Source organism: Felis catus, chromosome D2, assembly GCF_018350175.1.
Source record: "Felis catus isolate Fca126 chromosome D2, F.catus_Fca126_mat1.0, whole genome shotgun sequence".
NCBI classification, from domain to species: domain Eukaryota; kingdom Metazoa; phylum Chordata; class Mammalia; order Carnivora; family Felidae; genus Felis; species Felis catus.
Window position 1 is genome coordinate 87263394 of NC_058378.1, and position 26698 is coordinate 87290091.

Consider the following 26698-nt stretch of genomic DNA (forward strand, 5'->3'; position numbering starts at 1 on the left):
TCGGGTGCGGGGCTCCGTGCTGAGCCGGTCCCAGCCCCCCCTTGCTGCCGTGTGCTGAACCAGAGCGACAGATTTTCCCTCGTTACCGCGCACCTTCCGTCAGCTTCGTGTTCGGAAGGAGTTTCCACAGCCCTGCGGGAAAGCCGCCTGTTCCCGAGGCTGACTTCTCTGTCTAGCGTTTCTGAGACTCCACAGCACGTCCCCTGTTGGGATCAATCACGCTCACTCAGAGCGGGGTGTCACGGCCGGCGGCCAGAGGACGGCACGCAGCGGCTCTGCAGGCCGCTCTGAGTGACGGGCACCAAGCCGGGCGGCTGCAGGGGCCTCGCTGCTTCCTCGGACCCACCGGCAGGCCCGTGTGTGCCGTGACGGCACCTGCCCCGTCGATTGTGCGTCACCGGTGGACGTGACAGGAGGCCGGAGGGAGCTTTCCAGAGGCTGGGAGCTGGAGTCCTCGCCATGAGGCTACGTTTGCTGTTTTCTTCCTTTTACGACGGCAGAGTATATTTACGGCACAGGGTAGTGGGTTAAAAGGCGTCTCCTGAAAGGTCCTCACCCACACCGGGCCCCTGGGAAGGTGACCTTGCTTGGCAATAGGTTCTTTAAAGGCGTGATTGGGGAATTAGGGGGCCCCAAGTCCAGTGACGAGTGGCCCCAAGACAGAGGCAGAGGGGGACCGGCGGCGGAGAAGAAAGAAGGCGGCCGAGGCCCAGGCAGAGGCTGTTGTGTCCACGGTGAGGCACACCTAAGGCAGAGGAGGCTGGAAGGGCCGGGGGGCCCCTCCGGTGTCCCTGGAGGGAGCAAAGCCTCACGGTCGCCTCCATTCCCCACTCCTGAGACGAGTGGGTGTATACGCCCCCTAGCTGCTGCCGATTCGTTTCTCCAGCCCAGCCACTCCCACACTGTGTCCCCAAGGCAGACGGAGCGGATGGCACCCTGCCCAGATTGTGTCGTCGGTTGAATAAACACATTTTCAAAAGCATCTTTATCCAATTACATCCAATTCTCCACCATTTATGTAAGAACCGTTGGTGTTCTTTTTTAATGCTACCGAAACCCTTGAACGTCAGGTCGAGGGTCAGAGGAGGGGAGCTCTACTCCCGGGGGCTGGCACACCCTCCGCGGACGCTGTCCTGGGTGCTCGCTCTGGCCTTCCTGCCACCAGACCCCCCCCCCCAAGCCCACCTTCTCGGATGAGGGTCTCCCGCTGGCCTCTGCCGCCTGCCTCCAGGGTCCAGGGGCTGTGCCCCCTCCCAGAGCAGGCCTGGCCCCAAGTCCTGCTCCAGTCAGCCTCTGCAGAACGAAAGGGTAGGGGTCACGGCCTGACCGGCTGTCCAGCCCTTCAACTTGTCAGGGCCTCGGGACAGACCAGGCTGAAGGACCGGCCCAGGGGGTGGAGTCAGATGCCGGGAACAGAGTCAGACCCCGGGAGCGGAGCCAGACCCCCGCGGACAGGGACACTTCGTGGGTGTCGGAGAGAGGGCAGGGCTGTGCAGAGACGCAGGAGGTCTGGCAGCGGTGGGGAACTGGACTTAGTCCACACCAGCTCACGGTGGCTCATACCGGGGGACAGGTAACGGGGAGCATTGTGAATTTTCGGGAATTTTGTATCTCGTGTTCCCTTGGCAGCTTGCCATTGGCCTTGATGGAAGTTCCTACGTGACAGAAATTGGCAAATCGGGACTCCCCCCCCCCCCCCCGCCGCCACTGTCGGGCCAATGCCAGGGGCCGGGGTGTCCCTGGAGGGATGAGGAGAGCTTATGGCCTGGGCCCGGATTCCTCCTTCCTGTGGCCGGGACGGTGGGGTGGGGGACACTGAGCCGAGGAGGGCAGAGGGCACCAGGGCCACGCAGAACACGCTGTGTTGTTCTAGTTCATGGTTCACTGACGACAGCGGGGATTACGTCGATTCTACCGACACCCTCGGGCTGTGCTTCGGAAAGCACTGCCACCCTCACCGGCCCCACCGTGGCACCGCCTCCCGCGGGAAGCCCTCCCTGAGCTCCCGCTGTCAGGACACCCGCTCACAAGACCCCATGAGATCAAGACCACGTGGTAACCTGCCCCACTCGTGGTCCCCAAGGGTCCTTGTCCCTACTTCCCCAACGACCGTGGCTTCCAGACGTGCAACGCCTGTGCCCTAGATTCTCCAGCTACTTGAGAAGCGTCTTTCAACAAAAGGTGAACGGAGAAACGCTCATGACAGCCCGGGAACCCGACGTGTATAATGTCGGCGTGGCCACGGTGAGCCCCGTGTGCTTGCTTATTAAGACGTACGCTGAGGAGGTAATTGTCTGCCCCACAGTTGCAAATGACCATCTCTCTTTCAGTTATCGCCATATAGGAAAATGGAAATGCAGCACGTGATTTAGTGAATAGAACTTCATAGGGCTTTCCTTTTACTTAATTGCCTGTTTTCCTTGAGCAGATCTACTATCCTGATGTTTTTGACCCCCTTCCTTTCGGACCCCTTGCAGGGTAATGAGCAACGAATGAGTGGCTTTCTCGGGGAGGACGGTGCTTCCCACCGTCGGCAGCTCGCGGACTGACGTGCTGTGAGGAACACGCCTCTATCCTGCCGCTCCCGTGGGTCGGGCTCGACGAGGAGGCGGTGAGGGACGGGGGGAGGTCTTCTGTCCTTGGGAAGCAATAACCCCTCTTCCCAAAGCGCTCTAGGAAGTTCTCTCCCAGTGCGCTCCAGAGATCACTATCCCTTGCTATGCACTCTGGGGCCAGCTCCCTCCTCCGCAGACGTGCGGGGCCACGGCTCTGCTCTGGAGAAAGTTAAGCACTTTCAAAGCCTCTGAGTTTCTGCTCCAAAGGCTGATTACAAAAAGAACCCGCACTCTCTGTATTTCTTGCTCCCCAGTCCGTAGTCCAGAGAGGTTTCCTCTTGTGCTAACTGGAAGCTGCCCTTTCACAGCCCCTCTCTCTGCTGGTCCCTTTTGTCTCTACACAGAAGGGGTTCCCTCCACTCCGTGGCTGTGCCAGCTTATCTCCCCAAATCACATACACGTGCCTCAATCCTGCCAGGCTGTCTCCTTCCAACTGTGGAGATCATTCTGCCGATCCACCGATCGATTTCCTGGGTGTTCTAAGTAATCTGACCTCAATACAGCCGCGTTTGAGAGGAGGAACATCCCGGTCCCCCTACTTCTCCGCCTTCTTAACTCCTCTCAAAAAGATGTCAATTAAGTGAGGCGAACGACCAGGTTTCTTAGTTTATTTTAGTGATGCCGCCACAGAGGTGTCCTGACTAGTCAACAGTGAATTGCTGTGGTGACTGCCAGACTGTGGACGGGCTAAGGTCCAATGAATCTGCAACTGTGAAGAAATGAGAAGCATGTGTGCATATGTGCATGCACTCGTGTGAGTGTGTGTGTGTGTGTGTGTGTGTGTGTGATGTGCACAGAAGGGATGTGCGTGTGTGCACGTGTGGGGGGGGTGTGTGCGGATGGGTGTTGCTGGGTGTGCGTGTGCGTGTGTGGATGGGATGAGCAGACAAAGACAGATGAGATGGATGGACAGACAAACAGCTGTCCCCCAGCGGTCCCGGACACTCCCTCTCTGTGGCCCCCTGACCTGCTTTGGCCAACCATGTGTGAACGGCGGCCACACGTCCTTCCGGGCACACTGGGAAGCCCCACCTGCCACTCAGCTCCGTCGGCCTCGGCCGCGAGGGAGACTGTGGGCAGCGCAACCCCGGAAGCCTCTGAGATTTGGGGAGTTTTGTTCACCGTATTCTAGTCCGCATTTACACGCTCATTATGGGAAGAATCTTCATCTCACTTCCGATCTCAGACCCGGCGGTGCTGACCGTTCGCCGTGGAGTCAGACTGCCGAGGCTGAGGTCGCTCTGCCGCCTAGCTGAGCAACCCTGGGGGCGTCTCCAGCTCTCCGTGCCTCAGTTTCCATGCCTATAAAGTGGGGACGAAGCCAGCACCACCCCAGGGGTCATGCGGGATGAGATAAGTAGCAGGTGCGGTGCCCGTGGGGAGACAAGTGCGGAGCGTGGGGACACCACGTGACGTGTGGAAGTGACGGTGGCCTTGTACTCAGCGGGGGCTCCCGCTCGCCCGAGCTGCCCTGGTCAAACCGCGCTGGGTGTCAGCACCAGCAGCACGGGAGCTGCGTGGCTTCTGTACTGTGTGCGTTTTCCCACCACACCCGTTGAGGGTTCTAAGACCCGTTGTCCAGAGCGTTGGGGTCAGATTTTAAAGAAGTCAAAGCGACAAGCTTTATGACACAAGCCTACCCCAGGGCCTCCGATGCCACGACATGCCTACACACTGCGTGCTGTGCACCAGAATCACCCGCGCCCAACTCCGGGGCCGCGGCTGAGCCGGGGGACAGAGACTGGCCTGGAGACGCCCCAGTCCCAAGATTCGGCCCGTGGGATGCGGTCGGGCAGCGTAGGATCAGGGCACGGAGAGCCGGCGGGGGGAAGGGCGCCCGGGGTCTGGGCCAGGGCTCCTGTGAGTCATTTCCGGTCAGGGTAGAGCCACCGTCCCGGGGTCCCTGAGGGACAGCCTGCGGGCCTTCGTTTTCTGTTTAATGGGCCATTTGTATGAATGTGTGCACAGGAGCGTCGTCAAAATTCCTGAGTTTTCTGGGATAAACTCAGCCCCCAAGGCCTGAGGGAGACGTGTGGGCAACCCTGTGCCCAGGGCACCCAGATGCCCAGACGCCCACAGCTCTCTGCCATCTGACCCCAACCTGACCCTGACGCCCACTGCTCTGTGGGCCCGTGTGGCTGTTAACGGCCCCTGTGGCTTTTCCAGGCCTTCTCTGTCCCACCGTGTGAGAGCCCAGCTGAGCCCTGCCCGGCTGGAAGTTATCTGCCTTTAAGTGTCGGTAAAAAGAATACCAAGCACGACACCTCCAGGGCCGTAAGGACTGGAAATTCAGTTCCAGTTTGTTGTTGCCAAGACATTGGATGGATGCCACCCCGGCCCACGGCCCGCGTCCAGGGTTTTCTTTGCTGCCTGGCTCGCCCAGTGCCCAGCTCGGCCAGGCCATGCTGCAGACCAGGCTGTGAGGGCCCGCGGGCAGCAGAGGGGATGCGCCAGCTCCTTTCCTTCCTTCGGAGGAACGACGGCTACTTGCTGGTGCCCAGGCGGCGCGGGAGGTCACGGCCCTGCCGCTGACCCCGTGGGTGCCAGGTCCTGCCTTTCCCTCACTGTGCAGGGGACTGGTGCTTTCTTTTTTCAAAAGTTTTTTATTTATTTTGAGAGAGAGAGAGAGAGAGAGAGAAAGACAGAGAGAATCCCAAGCAGGCTCTGCACCATCAGCACAAAGCCTGACGTGGGGCTTGAACTCACGAACCGTGAGATCATGACCTGAGGGGAAGTAGGATGCTTACCCGACCGAGCCCCCAGGCGCCCCGGGGGACATGTGCTTTCTGTCCCTTCCACAGGAGACAGACGTCCTCACAAAGCCCACCCAGCACTTGCCATCGGCTTTTCTCAGAAAGCACCTGCCCTTGCAGGCAAGGACGCGGGGTCTCTGGGTCACGCGGACTCTCACAGGCCGACGTGTTCGTCCAGCAGACCACCTGCGATTTCTCTGTCACTTTGTGTTTCGCTCTCTGATTTTAAACAGCCTTATCCCCCCAGGTGTCTCTGAAAGCCACGTCCTTCCTGCTCCGACCCCTGCCCGCTGCCCCGAGGGTGAGGGCCCGTCGGGCAGGGCCGGTCACGCGTTTGCAGCAAAGCCTCAGTGTTGGAGCACAGCCCACGCAGGCCAGACCGGGACGCACGCAGAGAGAGCGGCAGGTTCCGTCTGTCTCAGGAATGCCCGGAAGTCACCCCGTTGGGTTCTCTGTGCCGAGGTTTGCTGGCTGGACGTACCGGGCTTCACAGTTCTGGGCTCTGAAGTGGGACAGATTTGTCTTCATTGTTTTTTTTTAACGTATGAAAGGCACAAGACACAACCCAGCCGTACTGTGGTGGAATAGTCTTTTCCTTACGAAATCGGTTTCTAGAACGCAAGCCGTAGTTCGTCCGGCAGTCGGGGGAGAGAGTGAATAAAGGTACATTAGCGGCAGCCCGTGACGTGTCAGCCCGATTACCGCGGGCTGTGCTCCCTGACACGACAGCTGTGGTCCCGGCAGATAGTGTGTGACTCCATTGTTGGTTGACCGGGTTATACTCTAAGTTCGTCCCACGGAGGGGCTCTCTGTTCAGGAGCACGCGGTCCGTGTCCCAGCAGCCACCGGGGTGCAGCACAGTGAACAGGCGGGGACGCAGCAGCCTGCCCTCACTCCAGGCGGGCACGGCGCCTCCAGGCCCCGCAGGGCGGGCTGCGGCCGCACGTGTGACCTGTCTCGAAAGGCTGGGTAAAATGAACCCTTTCCGAATTGGGCCCCTGTTCCCCCATCCCGCTGCTGCTGCAGACATGCTGGCGTCCAGAGGCACTTCGGCCCCAGAATGTAAGGAGGTCACCCGTCTGGGGCCAGGCACCAGCGGTGAGTGAGGGGGACAGGGAGGCACAGGCACCACACGCGTGCACACAGGTGAACGCACCTGCACGCACCTGCACGCACGTGCAGAGGTGACTCATGTGCGTATCCACACACGCGTGCACACAAAGCACACTCAGAGAGGTGTGCACACCCTTGCTCACCCTCACGCACACATCGACGGGTGCCCTCACCGCGCTCCCACCTCAACCCTGCAAATTCCTGATCTCTTCCCCGTTTCTACAATTTTCCGTTTCATGAACGTTACGTAAACGGAGTCATGTGCGTAACCTCTGGGGCCTGGCTTTGCTCACTGGGCACGATTCCCTGCAGACTCACCACGGTCGTCCCCACAGCTCGTGTCTGCTGCCCGGCGGCTTCCCACGCTTCAGGGTGTCTCGGCTTGTCCAACACTCAGATGGTGAGAAACACCAGGCCTGTTTCCACGTTTTGGCTCCTACAGATAAAAGCGTTATAAACATCCATGAACGCGTTTTCCTGTGAGCAAAGATTTCATTCCTCTCGGATAGATGCCCAGCAGGGCAGGTGCTGGGTCGCACAGTAATTACATGTTTAATTTCTTAGGAAACTGCCGCCTGTCTTCCAGCGGGGCCGTCCCCGATCACTTCCCACGGCCGAACGTGACGGTCCGGCTCCTTTGCTCCCACCCCCCCCCCCCACAGGCATTTCGTATTTCAGCCTTTCTGATAGGGTGGGGCGGTTTTAATTCTCCCTTTCCCGACGGCTGCTGACGTTGAACATCTTCTGGGCTAATCTGCTGCCTGTGTTTCCTTCTGCCGAACTGCCCCTCTGTGCGTTTCCTCGTTTTATAGTTGGACCGTGTGTTCGTTTGTTGTTTGCACTGACTTTGACACATGCTAGTCTGCTGTCAGGTGTGGGTTTGTAAACGTTCTCTCCCCGTCTGTAATGGGTGCCTCCCCCGACGGAGTCTCTCACGGAGCAGATGTCTGCGTGTGGGTGATGTCCACTGTGTCAACCACCTTTTCGTGGGACGCCCTTCCGTGTCAAGGGTGAGAGCAGTTTGCCCAGCCCTAAATGTCAGCAATACCAAACATTTTCTTCTACGTGTTTTTCTAAAAGTTTTACAGTTTTCTGCTTCACGTTTACATCCATGATACATTTCGGCTTAACTTTCATTTAAGGTAAGAGACTTAGGGCAAGACTCTGGGGAGCCTTGCAGGTTCCTGAGAAGGCAGAGCTGCCCCGTGGCGGGTCCCCCAGGAGTGACCCCCTCCCAGCCTCCCACCCAGAGGACCCCTTCCCGGGGGTTCGGGAGCCTCATGGCAGCTCCTTGGTGAAGTGAAGCCCACGGACAGGAGGGCTGGCTGGTGCTCCCCTCCCAGGGGTCCTCCTGCCGGCTGGGGAGGGACAGCATCCGTCACAGCGTCCCAGCCCATCCCCAGGTCAGTTGGGATCCACTTTGGGGCAGATTTTGAGGGATTAGGTTCTGCATGAAGGGGCATTGTTTCTGATGAAAAAGTTGGGACTGTGATTAATTACACAAAGAATGGGCCGGTCCCAGACCCTGGAGAGCAGGTGGGCAGACAGAGGGAGCACCAGCCGGCCTGAACCCCGGGTGACTGGCTGTGGGAGCCCTGAGTTGCTGGGCCGATCAGCGTCCAGAGCCACCAGCTAAACACAAGTAGGAGCAGGCGGGTGATGGCTGAGTCGCCAGCGCTTCTGTGGGGAAGCATCACTCCTGAACATTCCGGATAGATCTGTCAGGGGACCGTGTGTGCAAAGGTGAAGGCCGGCATTCGACAACGTCGTCCCAAGACATCACACCAGGGAGGCCCTCTGATCCCAGGAGAATGCTTGGTGCGGACGGGACCTGGGACCTGCGTGGAAGAGCCTGTGGTCGACCAGACCTAGCCGCACCTCCCCGCCCTCTGCCTTGTGGCTATGGGCAGGGGGCCCTGGGGCTCGCCAGTCCCCCACGACGGGGTGGCGCTGAGGCTGTGTCCCCCCGTGTTGTGTCATTGCGCAGAGGTGCTGGGTCCGGCCTCCATCGGTTGTCCTGTGCTCAGTCATGAGCAGAGCAGATGTCCCGGCAGGGACCCCAGGGCAGGAAGGGCGGGAGGAAGATTCTCCAGAAGCAGGTGACACGGCTGACGGTCAGAACAAACAGCAGGCCACGACAAAGAATCAGATTAAATGTGACAGTAAAGAGGCCACCGTGTGCTCCGCCGGGAGAACAGGGGTCAGGGCACCGCTGGGTCAGAATTGTCAGAGGAAGCTTCAGGCACCAGCACACCCCCACCCAGGGCCTGTCCCCTGCCCTGCATGGGCCTCGTTCTTCTCTTGGGTCATTCAAAGCGTGCGTGGATGGGTTTACAGTGTGCTCAGAGCTCTGCAAAAAGAACACGCCCCCGGAAACTGTAACGAACCACCTAAATCCATCAGTATCGTGTAAGGGATTAGATCATGCTTGGGAAAGGATTGAGAAAAGTTCATCGTGATCCAGAATCACGAAGAATCCTCTGGAAAAGGGCCAGGGTGCACTCCCCGTCTGCTGCATAATGACAAAGCTACAGGTCAGTGTCTAAGAAGGGACGGGAGGGCCTTTGATACTGAGTCGAGGGGTCTGCTGGAAATTTTTTAGTAGCTTTACCATCATCGTAGCAAGAGCTAATCTGTTGCACGCACAGAGAACAACAGCATTTTAGCATTCCTTGAGAAAGAAAATTGACATGATTTTATGACAAGAATGAGCAAATGCTCTTTGTTCCCGGGGGAGGAGCAGGGACCACGTGCCCCCCCCCCGCCCCCCGCGTGACCTGGGCACACTCAGAGCGCGGACGCACAGGCGTGCTCACAGACACAAACAAACTGCTCATGCAGTGGGAGGGACCAGACCGGTGGCATATGACAATAGTGATGGCATGTCACTTCTGGTTTATGCTACGTCAGATGGTGACGTCGGCTTTGCAAAGAGACTCCGTCCCCCTCTGACTTGGACGAAGCCCACAGGCGGGAATCGAGGGCCAGCGGCCAACGGCCAGCAAGAAACTGAGGCCCCGGCCCCACAACCCCTAAATTCTGCCACCCGCCGCGTGAACTGGAAGCTGCTCCTTCCCCGGGGGCCTCAGATGAGACCCCAGCCCTGCCCACGCCTGGCCTGCGGCCGGCACTCACACCAAGCACCGACGGGCACTGCGTGCCGGGCAAGGCGCTGGCTGGTGGGCACCACTGGCCTCTCTGCCCAAAGAAATGGGCGGGGAGGTGAGCACGTGTGACTGTCACCTCCCGGCCGCGTGTGTCCCACCGGGCGGCCCCAGGGCCGGTCACGCTGAGGCAGTTTGGATCAGTCCACGGGGATTAATTTGGCCCGTGGCTCGCTGTTCGTCCATGCCGAGGGCCGCTGTCGGCAAACCTTGCTGCCCCGTCCCCAGGTCAGTCTGGCTGTTTCGGGCCTCCTTCCTGGCTGCTTTGGATGCCTCCCGACGAGGACATGGGGGGTCCTGGCCAGGTGGAGACGTGTGAGAGGGGTGACCACCGTCCTCCCGGCCCCGGCACACCCACCGGACTTCGGCCAACGAGGGCACGGGCCGGCCCCTCCCTTGCCGAGGGCCCCTGCCGTGGACAGACCGGGCCCGAGTGGGCACGTGGGGCTGTCGGGGGCTTGCTGGATCAGGGAGGGGTGGAGGCCAGGCCCTCGCACACCTCGGACGAACCATCACGCCATCACCCCACTGCATTTGCTGTGCTTAGCGCACGCTTCCAGTAGCCGGCGTAGAGGAGGGGCCGGCCCAGCTCACGGAGTCCCCAGCACAGCAGGTGCGGTATGGTCACCGCCGGGAATGCTCACGAGGGATGCCGGCAGTGAGCCCGGGCAGGACCACAGCCAAGAGAGCGACCGACAGGTGGAGCCGGCCCACCTGCTTCCACTGAGGAGGCCGCAAGTCACGGGAGCTCTCTGTGAGGCTAAGACGGCAGGGACGGCCATCCCGCTGCTTGGGGCCATCGCTGACACAGTAACAGGGCGTCTGCCGAGACGGGTCCTCGTTCAGAGACCAGAGGTGCGCTAAGTGGGGGCAGAAGCAGAGGAGCCGGACTCGAGGGGCAGTGCCCTGAGACCCGGGGCTGGTGAGGGGCCGTGTTGGCCCTGCCTGGGGGGGGGCCCCGTGGGGGGGCCGAGGTGCCCTGGATGTGGGGCTGGAGGACGACAGGGTGTCCCAGGCGCCTTGACCCGGGGAAGGTTTGAGCCGCGGTGGTTTGTCCTGCACCCAGGGATGACTGAGCCCAGCCCCCTGCCCACCCCCAGGGCGGGGGTTCCTGGGGTCCCAGGTGCGGGCTGACAGCCTCCTCACCGTCTGGGGGCCACGTGTCTCCGGAGGCCCCTGTCTCAGCCCACATTTCTGATAAGCTGCAGCCGAACCCTGCTGTTTCCAGCCCTTGGAGGAGGCCCACGTGGCCACGGGCCTGGACTCGGCCAGGGGAGGGGTGCCCATACCTGGCCAGGCACCTGACGGGTCCCTGTTCTCCAGGGTGCTGTCGCCCAGCTCACTCGAGGGCAGCAGTAGAAGCAGGTGCGGCCCTCACTCTGGGCACAACCGCCTCGAGGTGAGGGGCGAGAGCAGGTCCCTGGGCAAGGAGAGGCCCGGAGGCCCCCAGACCCTTCTCCTGCCCCTGCCTGGGGCCCCCGCCCTGTAAACCCAGAGCACGGGTGCAGAGGGGCCCCAGGTGACACTCCGGGCCTTGGCACCCTGATGTCTGTGACCAGGAGCAGCTTGTGGGGTTCAGCCTGCGCAGTGTGGGGCTCAGTGCCCGCTGGTCCAGTGCCCTGGCCACGCTCTCTGGGTGCGCCGGGCCTGGCCTCACGGGAGGGGGTGGAGGGCTGATTCAGCCTCGTGGGGCCTGGTCCTCAGACACCACCTCACATCCTCGGGAGGCTCCCGGCGCCCAGGGGACCCCAGCCCTTTGGTCTCTGTGCCGAGATGGCTCTGCCTGCCGGAGGCTGCGTGGTGGAAGGTGCTTTGCTGACATTTTATAAAAGCTGCCGTGAGGTACGGACGCCGTGCTGAGACCCCTCAGGTCACTGCGGGCACCGTGGGCGCTTCCCCGGGCAGCGCGACCAGCGGTGCCCCCTGCCTCTCCCAGCCACGTCACTCTGCTCAGGTTATTTTCGGGACACACGTGCTCTCCCGCCAGTCACCCCTCCCGGAGACCCAGGGCGAACGCTCCGTGACCGTGGCCGTGCTATGGGCGGGTGGGTCGACCCCGCAGAGCCCAGGGCGTGGCCCCCATTTCCCAGGCCGGTGCTGCTTGTGGGCACCCTGCAGCTCACGCGTGCAGAGGGACTACAGTGCCTGACTCTGCAGCGGAGAATGCGCACGAACCTCCACGGTGACTTCTGACGGACGGAAGGATGCAGACACACCACCAAGTTGGCCACGGGTGTCTGATGTGGCGCCTGGGTCGAGCCAGTCCACACTGCTGACGGCCATGTCCTCTGAGAGAATCCAAACCGTCCTCACAGCCCGGCGCCCCTTCCCTGACACACTGAGCACGGGGTTGACAGGAACTGGGTGCTGTCCCGCTCAGGCCCTGCCATCCGCCCCGGCGGGGCCACCGCCACTCCCTTCTAGTTGGCGTTTCCTCCTAGGGAATCTGGCGACAAGAGAAGGCTGGGAGGAACAGTGCAGCCCCCACGGCCGACCCCCGCAGCGGCACATCCTCGGCCCCCTCCCATCCACTCCAGACACGCGGAGGCCCCTCCGTCCCCACGGGCAGCTTGCAAACAAGAACTAATTTCTCACCGTTCTGGAGGCTGGACGTGCGAGATCAGGGCTCCGGAAGATTCTGGTTCACGGACAGCCGTCTGCTCACTGCACCGTCACCTGGGGGAAGGAGTGGGGACTCTGGGGTCTATGATGCAAGTGGAACCGGGGCTCTACTCTCGTGCCCTAATCACACCCCAACACCATCACCGGGGGTTAGGGGGGTTAGGGCTTCAACATGTGGATCTGGGGGACACAAACCCGCAGTTCACAGCAGCCCGTCTGCCTGGGCTCCCCTGATGGGGTGACCCAGACCCACCGGGGGTGAGGGTCCCCGTGCCCTTCTGGGCTGTGTTTGCATCAAGACTGAGGACAGCAGTGTGAAGGGGCCCCCAGGGGATCCCTCGGGGCCAGACCCACCTTCCCTCTGCCTGTCAACAGCAGGCGGCTCGCGACCACTTGGCGACCAGGAGCTGCTCACCACCAAGACGACGGTGCCCAGCTGCTCACTGGCATCTTGGCTCAAGGGGCCAGAGCTTGGAGTTTGGTGGGTTCCTTCTGTGTCCCTGGTAGAGGTGCCCCCTGGGACATCTGCTCCCAGAGCCCAGCATGGGGGGCGGGGAGGCCCTCAGAGGGCTCCAAGCCACTCCTGCCCCCACGGCTCGTTCCTGGCCCTGCTGGGTGTTGGTGGAGGCGGGCACTGCAGCAGCGGCCCCCCCATAGGGACCGTCTCAAACGGAGGCCTCACCCCGCACTCGCGGCGGCGCCGGGGGCTGGCGCGTGCGGCTCTGCACGCTCCTGGCCTCCCACGGCTTCCGAGTCCTTGGTGGCGCTGTTCCCGCCTCTGCGCGCCAAGGATCCTAGAACAGATGTCAGACATTGCGAATTTCACCATGGTGGGAGTTTGATATTTTCGTATTTCTTTACACATATCCTTGGGCTGTGCTCTGGGATTCTGTTAAATTACTTGGTCCTTTTGGGTCTTGCTTTTTTAAGATTTAAGTGGGACCAGAGTAGTGTGTTCTGCGGGCTCCTTATTTTCCACCCTGTCCCTCCCCGGGGCCCCAGGAATCCTGAGACCTCCTAGTCTGGCTGGTGGGACCAAGCCCACACGAGGACCAGACACCGTCCCCTCTATGCCTCTTGGCTGGCTCTGTCCCTGACCGCAGGCTCCAGTATGCGGACCAGTCCTCTGCTCTCACACGGGACCAGGCTGTCTCCCTTTGTGCAGCATCCAAATTGCCCCGGGGCCAGGGAGGGGGGCACCAGCTCTGCCTCAGTTCCCCCTGTCTGCAGCCCAGAAACTCCCTCAAGGAAGTCAGCGGGCGCATGTGGGTCTCACCGTCTCTCAGGGATCCCTGACCTTAGGGGTCAGTGTGCGGGCTCCAGAAAACCACTGTTTCATCTGTTGTGCCTGTTCTAGTGTCTCAGACCCAGGACAAACTTGGTCCCCATTCCTGTGTTTTGTGCAGCAGCAGAAATGGACCGTCCCCCAGAGACCGTCCCTCCTAGCTTCCACCACCCCCCGGATTGCTCTCGGGTTCCCTCTGTGTCACTCATCATCTGGTCTGTCCTTCGTGTCGCGGCCTTGACTTTGCCCAAATGTCTGGAGGAGCTGCCTGCTCTTGGCTCTGAGCCAGGTGCTGCATCTCGTATTCGGAGCCCAGAGGTTTGGGCTCCCCAGGCTTGCAGGGCCCCCATAACATGGCGGGGGGCCCACGAGCCAGCACATGCAGGCTGCTTCTCTTGAGCCACTCTGTCCCACCAGGGGCAGGGGAGGGCCAGGGGGAGGGGTCTGGAGGCTTCCCTGCCTCACATGAGCCCCAGCCTCCTAGGTTCCAGGAGCCCTGGGCCCCGAGTCTCTGCGCCTGAGGCGTGGTCCACCCACTCTGTCCCGGCTGCTCTGTAACCAGCCTGGTTCTTTCCCACCTCCCCACGTGGGCCAGCGTCTCCCCATCTTCTAACTACAGACTTTGTGGGTGCCTCCCAGCCCATTCTCTCTGATCTTGCAGATTCGTGTGCTTTTTCCCTTTAATTCACTTTGCTGCTCTTACTGGGGTCTCAGGGGCAATCGGAGGTGCGCAAAGGGAAGCCTGGGTGTGGAAAGCCTCACCGTCCGCCGAGAGCAGCCGGGCCTGAGGACTCGTTTCTGCAGCAGCTGCAACGAAATAGTCCTGTGGCTGCACCTGAGGGAAGGAGAAGGAAAGATGAGGTCATTGCTGTCTTGTGTGGTTTTCACAACAAAATCCGGGCACGTGTGAGCGAGTGTGCCAAGGGCCCTCAGCCTCAGCCCGGCCCCGGGGTCTCCCGGGCCCCAACGCCTGGCAGCAGCCAGTGTGGGGTCCCACACTGGAGCAGGGGTGTGGGAGACCGTGGCACCCCCAGAGCTGCGTGAGGCCAAGGACGGGGCAAGTCTTCTAACGCACCTGGGATGTCCTGACAGCTGGTGACAGGCAGGCCAAACGTGTTTGTCTTCTTGTCCGGTCTGAAAGTAAGACCCTCCTCCCCTGGATGGGTTCTGCCCCTCCCCAGCAGGCATGCGTTATTCACCTGCCGGGGCACCTGGGAACAGACACTAGGCCTGCGGGGTTACCTTCTGGGCTGGGGGGTGGCCCACAGCATGGATAAGCAGGGTCTGTGTAGTCTGGAAGATGTGTGTCTGACATCGGAGCAGTTTGCAGTGGAGGACGCCACAAGATGGGACCACACCACCCCCTGCCCGCCCCCTGCCCAAGGACCCACCCGGCAGTGGTGACAGCCCAGTCCCTTGGGAGGGTGGGGCCGAGGCAGCCTGGCCAGGGAGCCGCCCGGGGGCCCGGAGTGCGGGGCAGGGACTCGGAGGCTGGGCACAGGGGCCCGGGAGGACCTGGGGGCTGGGTGACCTCAGAACGTGGCTCCAAACCGGGGGGGGGGGGTGTCTTTTGTTGGGTGTAGACGCAGCCGCCAGGCAGGAAGCCCCCGTCGGTGTGTGCTAAGGAGCTCACAGAAACAAAGCCAGCAGATTGTAATCGGGATGAAGAATTGTTCATAATCATGGGAAGCTGTGGTTAAGTTTCCCAAAATAGGACTTGTGGGGAGAGATGGGCAACTTAGCACTTGTCATCAAAACAGAGAAAGTGGAAAAAACCGGCAGCCTAAAAAGAAAGAGCATTTACATTTAAGAAATACGTTATCCGTGTGTTCTGCTGTCCCCCGGAACTGCTCTGGCACCATCAATGTCATTCTTGTCTGGAGATGTTCTGAGTGTGTGTGGTTTAGCGTGCCTCGTGACCCGTGTGGTGACGGCGCGTGTGCTGTGACCCTTGAGCACTGGAGGGGCAGCAGCTGACGAGACCCTGTCCCCGGGACGCCAGCCCGGGTGGCTTGTGCACACGGACCCATCCCCAGTGTGGGGAAACCCTGACATCCTACCGAGAGCAGAGCGCAGGGCGGCCGCAACCCTTCCGCAGGGACTCCGAGGTGAGCAGCGCCAGGCCCCCGGTGATGGGCGGTGATGAGATCCCCAAGATCCTGGAGGACAGAGTGGGAAACCGGCCCTTCTGCGAGGACAAGCGCGGCAACCGTCCTGAGCCCCCCTGCCCCCCGTGAGGACGGGAGCAGCAGGAGTCCTGAGCCCCCGCAGGACAGGAGCAGGCGGTCCCTCCCTGGCCAGACCGTGGGAGAGACGCAAGGACCCCGGACCAGCTTCCACCACCAGCCGCGGGAGAGCCCGGCAGAGCCGATACTCTGGACCCGATGGGGCCGCTTGCCCAGCGTGCGCTAAAGGAGGCCCTAACTGGCACGTGTGCCTTCCGGAATGCTCTCTGACCTGCAGTGTGGGCGCTCTGTGGCCCACAGAGCAGAGGTTCTCCTTGGACCACAGCTCCAAGGGAGACCCCCAGACCCGCGTGAATGCGCCTACTTCATGACCCTTGGTCTGGGCAGCTGGGTCGCTTTTCCGGGACCCGCTGTGCCCCACACGCGCCAGGACAGGGCCGCACCCCCCAGCTCTCCTCCAGGCCCTCTGCAAACAGGTGTCCCCCTCACACATCTTGGGCAGAAGGAACCGACGCTCCAACACACTTTGAAAAGAAGGAAGAAGCGTGATAATGTGAGGGCTAAATTTGGCCTTAATTACTTTGAACAGAATACACCCCAGGGAGAAGGGATCTTTTTCTAAGACTTCGCAGCGTCAGGAGAGAGAATGTCTGTGAACAACCCGTGCCGGGGCCCCGGGGCCTCCCTGCCTGGGAACGACCTTCCTCCCGAGAGGAATCCTGAGCAGACGTGGCCCTCAGGACGGCGGCCGCGGTGAGGGCCCGGGGACCGCGACCAGGGTGGCAGCCAACCATCCCCCACTTCAGGGCCCCGAAGCCGGCGAGCGGACGGGGCTGGATTCTTCCCTTGGAGAAGCCGAGAGGCCCCGGAGAAAAGGCCTGCGGATGGCCACGGGGCCACCAGGGCTCGGCCCTCCAGTCAGACAGGGCTGCCCAGGAGCAGAGCAGCACCGGAAATGATGGCCGCAGTGCGGGAGGGCTGGTCCAGCAGCGTCGTGAAGCAGGGGACCTTTTGGGGTACCGGGGCACCCCCCCAAAAGTGCACGGGGGGACAAGCAAAGCAGAGCGTGCATCTGGGGGTCTCGTGAGACAGCAGAGAAAATGCGGGGATGGGTCTCAGGATGACAGAAACCCCACTGCTGAAGAATCCTGTCCCTAGCAGTCACCCGGGGTGGGGGGGGCGGTGGAGGACGCGGCCCAGCCGAGCATCCAGCCACTGGGACAAGAGGCCGGGGCCAGGCACTGGGACCCGGGGGGCTTCCGGGGGCCAGGCAGGAGCCAGGAGAGAAAATGCCACAGCCACACCGCAGGCACTGTTCACCCCTCGCGGTGAGCAATCCACCTTCTCAGCGTGCACGCCATCCCCTTATCTGGTTCCAGAACATTCTCACGGCCCCGAAAACAACCCGTCCCCATCAGCCGGTGCTCTGCCGCCCGCCTCTGGGTCTGCCTGTTCCCGACACTCCGTATGGATATGGCCACACGTGGACCTCCTCGCCCAGTGCTGGGGGCAGCGGCGCCTTGCCAGCCCCACGTCGGGGTCCCTGGCCACCCACACACACCAGCGGCTGGAAGGTACTGCAGGTTTTCACTCAGCTGTGGGGGACACGCAGCTCGATGCCACTGTTTCTGGGAGTTCAGCTGACAGTGGAAAGCCAAGGGCTGGTGACAGACCTCAGGCGTAGTCACGGAGACCCACCTTCCAAGGCCAGCATCTGTCACTGAGGCCTTGATGATGAGAAGAGAATGTGAGGGAAGTGTTGGCAGATGTGGGGCAGACGTCCGTGTCTCTGTCTCTGCCTCTCTGCCTATCTCTGTCTCTGTCTATCTCTATCTCTGTGTCTCTGTCTGTCTCTGTGTCTTGCACACACTGGCCTTGCAGGTAAACCCACCACTTGCTGATGGGGAGTTGTGGGCTGCTGACGCCCTCAGTCACGCGCCATCTGGCAGGTTCGAGGGAGTCAGGCGGGAACGGCAGACGGGCTTTAGGGTCCCAGCTCCCTTGGGGTTATTTTGTAGGTTTGTTTTCAACCACATCTTTCTCGTTGATCCACTCAGCAAACACTAAGCGGACACCGTTAAGTGGACCAGGAGGGATACTCCTCGACCCGTCCATGGGGCCAAGGTCAGGACATGTCGTGTGCTTTTTGGCCGTGCCATTTCTCCTTTGGTGAAATTTCTGCTCAAGTATTCGTCCACTTTATTTGGGTTATTTTATTGATTAATTGTAGACGTTCTTTATGTACGGTGCATACAAGTCCGTCATCAGACACATGGCTTGCAAATACTGCCTCCAGTCTGTGGCTTGCCTTGTCACTTTCAAAATGATGCCTTTTGAAGTCCAATTGGCCAGTTTTTTCTTTAATCAAGCTCGTGTTTTGTGTGTCACATCTAAGAAATCTCTGCCAAACTCAAGGTCTGCAGTATCACTCCCGCGTTTCTTTTTAAGGGCTTTATGAGTTGAGTTTGTTCACTTAGGTCTTTGATCCATTCTGATCAAATTCATCCTCTTTATATAAATTCCTCTTTTTGCACATGGTGACCAACGGTTCCGCCTCGTGTATTGAGGAGGCCGTTCTCTCCCCCCTGGAATTGCTTCTGTGCCTTTGCTGAGAATCAATTGCCCGTAAGCATGAGGGTTTATCTGTGGCTCTCAGTCGTGTTCCGCTGACCCGCACGGGTCTGTCCTCGGCAGGAACCGCAGGGCCCTGGCGGCTGCAGTGAGTTGTCCCACTTTCTTTTCTAAGACCGGCTGTTCTGGGTCCTCTGCGTTTCCATAGAACAGATTACGTCATCAGCTTCCGAGGAATCTCTTGTCTTTGTACTTCTGGTGTCCACACTTGGCCCGAGTTCTCTCCATCCTGAACATCGGTCTCAGGTCTGTGGGTCCACAGCTGTGATGCATGTGGTCTGGCCCTGTGGTGGCTAAGTGGCCACTGGAAACAGGGCCCTGGTCCCCCATGCCAGGGTCTGGCCAGTGTCCCCTGGGCTCGCTCACTGGGTGCGTGATGTCCCCCAACAAGGGCGGTGGATGACAACCAGACCATCTAAGTGCCAGCGGGATGGGCCCGAGGGCACACGGTGGGCTCAGCCCTCTCACCAAACAGCTTAGTAAGCTCAGCTCATTCAACCAGGCGGGTTTTAATTTTCTTTTTTAAACAGCCTCATAAGGAAATACGGAAGCTTTTACATCCCTCCATTCTGCCTGCCATCTAGACCAGGGTGAGAACGGCCAGAAGCCTTGGTCTGGGGACAAGTCCAACGTCCCTGCCTCGAGCCTCAGGCCCGGACACAGACAGCAGACAGCCAGCAGGCTTGCCACACTGGCACTCTGCCCCCAGGTCACCGGCCTCCTTCAGAGAAGCACATAAGCGTGGCCTTGCCAAGCCGCTAACGGAAGAACGGCTCGGCCCACCAACGTGGGCGCCCACACGTTGCCACAGACGCCAGAAACTCCCCTGCTCACCTCGAGCCCGGGTCTGGTCTGGTTTGCCCCCGTTTCCAGGTCGACATAATGGAAAATTGCTCTCCTCGTAATACTAAATTACATGGAGACACCTTCCCCACATCGTCTTTCTATTGTTCGAAAGCATTAACACTGTGCGTAGTTAATCCGCATGGTGTTAAACACACGGCTTCTGTGCTGTGTGTCAGTGTCCCTCATGCACAACCTCCCGGTGCTGCTTGGGTTTTATTTTCTCTATTTCTGTTTTGTTTGTGGTTTTCTCTAGATTTGCATTTGGGGAAAGGAACGCAGTGCTGCTTGGGTTTTATTTTCTTTATTTCTGTTTTGTTTGTGGTTTTCTCTAGATTTGCATTTTGTACACTCGCAAAATACTTTTCAGGGAGGTTTTAAAAGAATCATTTTTGCCTTGGAGTAAAAACAAAGAACGCTCCTGCTAAAAAGTGCCAATAAAATAGACGTGCTGACTCACACTGAGAATTTTCCATCGCTACTGGGTTTTAACCGCCTAGATAGAGGAATCATTTTCGACAATTGGGCCTGAACTGTTTGGTTTTATTTATTTATTTATTTATTTATTTATTTTAACATTTATTTATTTTTGAGACAGAGAGAGACAGAGTATGAACGGGGGAGGGGCAGAGAGAGAGGGAGATGCAGAATCGGAAGCAGGCTCCAGGCTCTGAGCCATCAGCCCAGAGCCCAACGCAGGGCTTGAACTCACGGACCGCGAGATCGTGACCTGAGCTGAAGTCGGACGCTTAACCGACTTAGCCACCCAGGCGCCCCTAGGCCTGAACTATTTGTGCGCGGAAAGTAGCCGTGACAGCAGGACGTTTTCCCCAGCGCGTGGACTGGGGGTTGGGGGATGAGGTGTCGTCTCTGCCACATGCACCCCCGCCCCCACCGTAGCCAGGGCCCCAGACCTCACCACGCCCACTTGACGGGCAAGGGCTGGCCCTGATCACACAGCACCAGGATAGGAGCCCCCAGGCGGTGGGACCATGAGAGCGGCCAGGGCACGGGGTCACCCACTCTCCACACTCACCCTGGGGTGCAGGGGCGGCCTGGCCCCAGCAGGGAGGGGGTCCGGCATCCTCACACCCGCCCCTCCCCTGCCCTGCACTCGTCAGGGTGCTGACAGAACCCACAGAGCGGCCGGCCACGGGGAGGAAGCCCACGGAGGATGCATGAAGCCCGCCGTGCCCTCCATATCTCCTGGAGGCCCCCTCACCTGCCGCCCTTCTGGCCAGGGGACAGGCCTGTGTGGCCTCCAGGTAGGGCCGGCTATGTGGTTTTCGAGGTCCGGTGCAAGATGAAAATGTGGGGTCCTTGTTAAAAACTTACGAAGAATTTCAAGATGGCAACGGCAGAGATTAGACCAAGCGTGGGGTCCTACTGAGTGGGGACCCTGTGTGTCTGCCCAGGCCGCAGCCCCGTGACGCCGGCCCTGCCCTCAGGGGTCCCCGAGGCAGGACAGGGTGCCGTCAGGCGTGTCTCTGAGCAAAACCCACATTTGGGGAAACCATCCCCCCCCGAACCCCAAGAACCCTCCTCCTAGTGACGGCCCCTCTTGTCCTTGGCACCAGGGTGGGGGACCACCGATCTGCGGCCGGCCGGGATGTCTGGCGCCACAGGTGACAGCTGCTGGCCTTGCATGGTGGGAACAGCAGCTTCAGGTGGGGCAGGACCCAGGCGACGGTGCCCAGCGCCCCACGGATGGGCCGCAGTCCCCACCCCCATCATCTCTGAGGGGCCATTCCATAAGCCCTCTCGCCAAATCCTCTCATCATTCCCACAGGCTTTGCTCGAGAAAGGGAATTACTCAGGAGACTAGAGTTCTTCCTGCCGTGGTGACTTTCACGCCTTCCTCGGGTTATCGCTTGACGTTTTCCACCAAACCCACCCTGGAAGGCGGGCAGGAGGCTTCCAACGCTGCACGTGGGGCTGGCACGCTGGACGTGGCTCCACGAGCCCTGGAAGGTGTGGGACGGAGAAGCCTGCCCGGGGCGCCTCTGGCCCGAGCTCGGGTCCTTGTCTGCCTGCAACGGGCAGCCTGGCCCCGCACGCCGAGGGCGCTCCCGCACGGGTGGCGGGGGCAGCAGGGACGCGCTCACGGAGTCGCCTACCGAGGTCACTGCCAACGTGTAGGCACGGAGCACCTCCCGGGTGAAAGCCAAGGACGGGCTAACGTCTGTGCAGCTCTCAGACCAGGCCCAGCAAACAGGAAGAGGAACAGATGAGTGTGTGTGCCTGCTGGGCTATGGAAAGCTGGCTCGTTCTGGAAAGGCTTCACGGCTGCCGATGGAGACACCGGAAAACAGCAAAAATAAATGTCCCAGAACAAGAGAAAGCCAGCGGGAGGGGCGGCTGGGTGTGCAGGGCCCCCCAGGGCCGGCGCGCTCACGGGTGGTTAGGACGAAGGGGCAGGGCCTCTGGTCTCAGGGCACACGGCCCCCGTGGCGTCCCCGGCTCCAGCCCGTCTCCAGACCGAGACCCGGTTCCGGTTGCCGCATCTGCCAGACGGGCAGGGATCCCACGGCGTTTGCTGCCAGCAGCGTTTGGTGTGTGTGCCAGGCCGCCTCCCCCGCACCCCCGGCCCCCGCCACGCTCGCGGCCCCTCGTGGGTGGGCTCTCGGTCACTCCTAGGTGACGCTCGGCTAATGGGAGCCCCTTCGGGGGTGGAGAGTGTCCCTCTCGGGGGCCAAGGTGGGGTCGGCGGCCGAGACAGGAACTGGAGGCCCCGATTCCGAGGATTCCGAGTTTGGGCCAAGCGCTCCGCAGGCAGGAGTATGTTCCACTGGGGCGCCCGCGAGCGGCCTGGCTCTTCTTCCCGAGCCGCAACTGGGCAGAGGCTCCGGGGACGGTGGCTTCGGCCTGAGTGGCCTGAGTGGCAGCAGGAGGTGGGACTGGTCCGTGGGGCAGCAGAGAGCGCCCCCATGCGACCACTGTGTCCTGTGGCACACGAAGGCCAGCACGGGGGTATTGTCACCACTGTTGTTTGCAAATCGGGAACTTCAGAAACGGGGAGAAGTCCCCGGGGTGAGGGCCCCCAGGCTCCAGGCCCCGCGGCCTCCTCTGGGGCGTCCTCACCCTACCCTGACCGAAGGCCTCGGCCGGGCAGGGTCAGGGCTGCGCGGGCAGAGCCACGAGCTTGGAGGGCAGCACTCAGCCGAGAACCTGCCGGGCGTGCGGCCAGACGGCGTCCGGGATGGAGGCTGGCCCTAAATCTCCTCGAAACCCTCTCCAGTCCCTTCCGGGGTTCAGATGGAAACGGTCCGCGACCAGCTTCCGGATGCTTCGAAAGCGAGTTTCCTGGCTGCCACCTGAACAAGAACGTGCGGTGCAGGCCAGTGGGTGAGGGCCTCTCACTGCGTGAACCCAGAGCTCTGAGCGGGGGGAGGAGGCCGGCCGGCCCAGGCGTCCTGCTCTGGGGACACTCAGGTCAGCGTTCTTGCGATTGATGAGGTGGAGACGTCCCGACCAGGATACACACGAGCCAGCCTGGGCGGCCAGAGCTCCGTCCCCGGCCCCCGCGGGTGCAGAGTGTGGCCGGGGGCCAGCCTGCCGTCTTGCTGCCAGGCTCTGGGACACGCAGGTTCGTCCCAGAGGAAGGAGCTCCCCGAACCACCGGTCTGCCACCGGCTCTTTTCAGACACACCGAAGCCTGTCGTCGCCTCTGCTCTGTGACGGACGGACACCCTCCCGGGTGCACACAGCCGGGGGATCTGCTGAGACCAGGAGCATGCCATCCTCCCCGAGCGAGAGCTCGCGGTGTGTCTGGGCTCACTCGGCGGGACCGGATGCCTCCCCTCAGACCCAGACACTGTGCCACAGGACACACTTTCCGCGTGGCCCCTCTGGGAGGAGTGGAGGCAGTTAGGGCAATGGTGAAATCGTGCCCTGATGTTGTCACCACCCACCAGCCACCGTGGCCTTTGTGCCCGTGGACACAGTCGTGGACGTGACCCGTGGTGTGCCACATGCCCAGTGACCAAGGTCAGGCACAGATGTTGTCTTGGGCCGGGAAGCTTCCGTGACCTTCTTCGGGAAAAGTGAATTCTTCAACACGTGGTGCCTGAGGGCGTGCCTTACGCCCCGTTCCCGGTTTTGAGCCCGAACACACGATTTCATCTCCAAAGGTAAGAAGCCTTGAACATCTCCTCTGTCCCGTGTCACCGTGACCCTCAAGCTGCCCACATGGAGACGGACCACTCACCGCGCAGTTGGGAGCTGTCTGGCGCCCGCCCCCGCGGGTGTCAGGCGTGGGCCGGAGCTGAAGCAAGTGGGTTGGCGCAAAAGGAAGGCGCGCTGCTTTGCCGGAAGAGAATCCCCCTTCCTCCCTTCACAAGCACGCGACCAGTGAGCAAACAAGGCCAGAGTCCTGGGGAGACCCGCCTCCTGCCGTCGCCTCCCTCGCCCCCTCCCCCCGCCCCGGTAGAGACAGACACACTGCCTGGCTCGCGGATAAAGAAGGACCTTCATTGGGTCCGTCTGCAGCTGAGCGAGTGCGGGGCCCAGGGTTCGTGAAGGGCAGAGCCGGCCCCCGAGTTTCCGGCCCAGGGGAGCCCCTCGAGGGCCCCCAGGTGGCACCACGGGCCCAGGGGCCCAACCCGAGAACCGCTGGCCGGGTGACTGTCCCGTTCCCTAGGGGGTCTGACCTCCCGCATGCTTCACCTGCAGACAAGGAGCCTCCGTGGCCGAGTGCCCTGAGCCCACGGCTGCGCCCCAGGTGACACTGCACAGGGGGCCTGATCACTCCGCTTGAATGCCGCCAATGAAGGTCTACACCGAATTTTTACATCGTGGTTTCAGGCCCTTTAGCAATTGGCTCAGAGAGGAGAGCTTGTGTCAGCGAGGTCCGCGGCTGTGACAGCCCCTCAGGCGGACGGGGGCGATGGCTCCTTCCTGGCCAGTGGCCTCTGGCCTCTGGCCGCCCCAGGGAGGGAGAGAGAGAGCACCACGTCCCTCCACCAACCCGGAGAAGCACGGGGCTTGCCAGCCGGATCTCAGCTGCGCATGTGATGGGTCCCAGCTGGGCAGGGACGGGCGCTCGGTTCCACAGGAAGGACACACAGAGGCCACACGCTCTCAGGGAGCGGACGTGGCACACACGCAGCTGAGGACACAAGATGCTGCCGTGTGCGGTGCCCACGCGGGTCTGGGTGGTGAGCAGGGTCACGGGCATCCTGAGGTCAGGTGTTTCCCTACGCGGCTAAAACGCCCTTAGACCACAGTGTTCACACACAAAGCTGTGGCCAGACGCGGCTGCCCAGACCGGGGTTGCCCTGCGCCGGGGGCAGTGGGACCCCGGACATCCCGTGGGAGGAGGGGGACGCCCGCGAGGCTCTGGTGCTGGCAGCTGTGCCGCAGGTGCCCAGCCGTCCTGGCAGAGACTTCTGGAAGGGCGTCATCTCGTCCCTCTGTTCATGAAGAAACGCACACGCAGAAGTTTGGGGAATCCGGAAAACTGTGGAGGAAACAGTCGCCACAGGTGGGACGTGAGCAGCGCGGGCCTTTAGGAAGCTGGCTAGTGCCACTGCCAAGCCACCGCCACCACGTGGCCCCATGGGCGTTTGCACTCCAGTGTGCCTGGCTCCCCCTGCCCACCCGCTCCCTGCCACCAGCGGGCAGAGGTGACCTGGGTCCTGCTGACATGGAACATGTCACAGCCCGGCCCTCGCTCCGCCACCCGCCAGCGCGGACACCTGCCCTGAGCGGGGCGGGGGAAGGAGTCACAAAACACGTGGCCAGAGGAGGAAAGCTCCAGAACTGACCGGCAGAGTTCTGAGGGTGGCTCAGAACAGGGAAAACTGCCAAGCCCTGAGCCCTTGAGGCACCAGAGCCAGCTGTGCCGCCCTCAAGGGTGAGGGTTCTCGGGGGGGCGTGGGGTGTCGGCCCCCTCCGGGGCTCCTCCTCTGGCCGTCACGGCCAGGCCACCACCCTCAGGTCTAATCGCTACATCACCCGGCCGGCCCAGCCAGGGTGGAGGTGCGGCCGGGCCGAGGTCGTGCCGCCGGCCACGGGGATGAGAAGGGGGAGCCTGTGAGTCGGGGGCTGGGGAGGCGGGACTTGGGGTTGACTGCGCCCGCTGGCCAGGCGGTCAGGGGTCGCCGCGTGGGGTCAGGGGGACGCAGCCTCGAGATGGCCGTCTGGAGAGCCGCAGTCCGCAGCACTAGGCAGGGTCTGCAGGGGGGCCCTGAGGGAGCCGGGCGCCCCTCACGGCCTGCCCTCCCTCGGAGGCCCCGGCAGGGATGGGGGAGAACGCACCCAAGCCCTGCGGTGAGATGGTCCCTCCCCACGTGCCGCCTCACCTGTCTGTCCACAGGGGCCTCGGGCTCGGACGTCCCCGCACAAGGCCCCACCCTCCCCGTGGGCCAGTTGGACTAACGTCCCGCGGCCCAGCGTCGGGCCTGTGGCTCTGTCTCCAGACTAACAGCCAGCTCCACGGAGGGTGCGTCAGGAACACCTCCCTAGAGCTCCCTGGAGGAAGAAAGCACCTCGACACGCGGGATGGCCCGTATCGTGACCAATGAAATACTCACCAAAAAGCAAAAACAGCACGTTTCTCTGGTTAATTAAAACAGTGCATCTTCCTGGTGCGGCCGTGCGCCGCTGTGTAAGCAGGTTCCCGCGCTGGCTGAGGCGGGACCCAGCTCGGGCAGGTGACCCGAGGGGCTCCCGGGCTCCCGGCGGGATCCTGCCTGGCGGTGAGGCCTCCAGGCTGGGGGGGCTGCCTCGTGGTCCGGGGGGGTTGCTGGGCCGGACCTCGTGACCACAGATCCCAGGAGGAGGCATGGCGGCCTCGGGGGCGAGCACGGTTTGTGGGAATGACCCCGCAAAGGCTGGTGGGCCTGACGGCCAGCCTGAGCGCCCAGGCCCGGTCCCCAGGGAAGGCTCTGGGCCTTGTTCCCAGGCCGGGGCTGGGAGGGTCTGTTCAGCAGGGAGGAGCGTGCTGGGGCTCACCTTTGGAGAAATGAGAAAGAAGAGTTTGTGTCTTCCCTCAACGGCACGAAACGCTGGAACGTGTCACCCGGAGGACTTCCCAAACTGCCAGTGGGCAACATCGTTACCCCGCTTGACAGCTGGGGGAGCTGGGGCAGGAGAGGCCAAGCGACCTGCCTGATCCTCGGGCTCGGGGGGGCTCCAAGGGTCTGCACACAGGATGGGGGTCTCACATGCATGGCCATTCACGTGGACATCGTTGGAAGGGCCACAGGGTCCGGGCTTGGGCCTGCGGAGCGGGGCCAGGACCCACACTCATTTCCTCCTCCTCCTCCTGGCTGTGCTCCCCGGGGCCAGGGATCCTGCGGGCACAGGGACCCCCCGGCTGAGAGAGGTGGAGCCCGGACCTCCCTGTGCTAGACTGTGACCCCACACACTGCACATCCGCTGTGGGCGACCCACTCGCCCCAGGGCCCCGAGTCCCGCTCCTGCAACCAGGCCCTGAGGCCCTCCGGGGGACACCTCACCAGGCATTTCCCGCTGGGGCCCCAGG

General features: G+C 61.7%; 1 long non-coding RNA gene across 1 annotated transcript; it reads left to right on the top strand.

Moving 5' to 3' along the window:
• The first annotated feature begins 966 nt into the window (after positions 1 to 966).
• LOC123380970 lies at positions 967 to 6369 on the top strand. Its single transcript, XR_006587462.1, has 3 exons — positions 967 to 1573; positions 1874 to 2055; positions 2145 to 6369. It is a non-coding gene; the product is annotated as an uncharacterized LOC123380970 (long non-coding RNA).
• The last annotated feature ends 20329 nt before the right edge of the window (positions 6370 to 26698 follow it).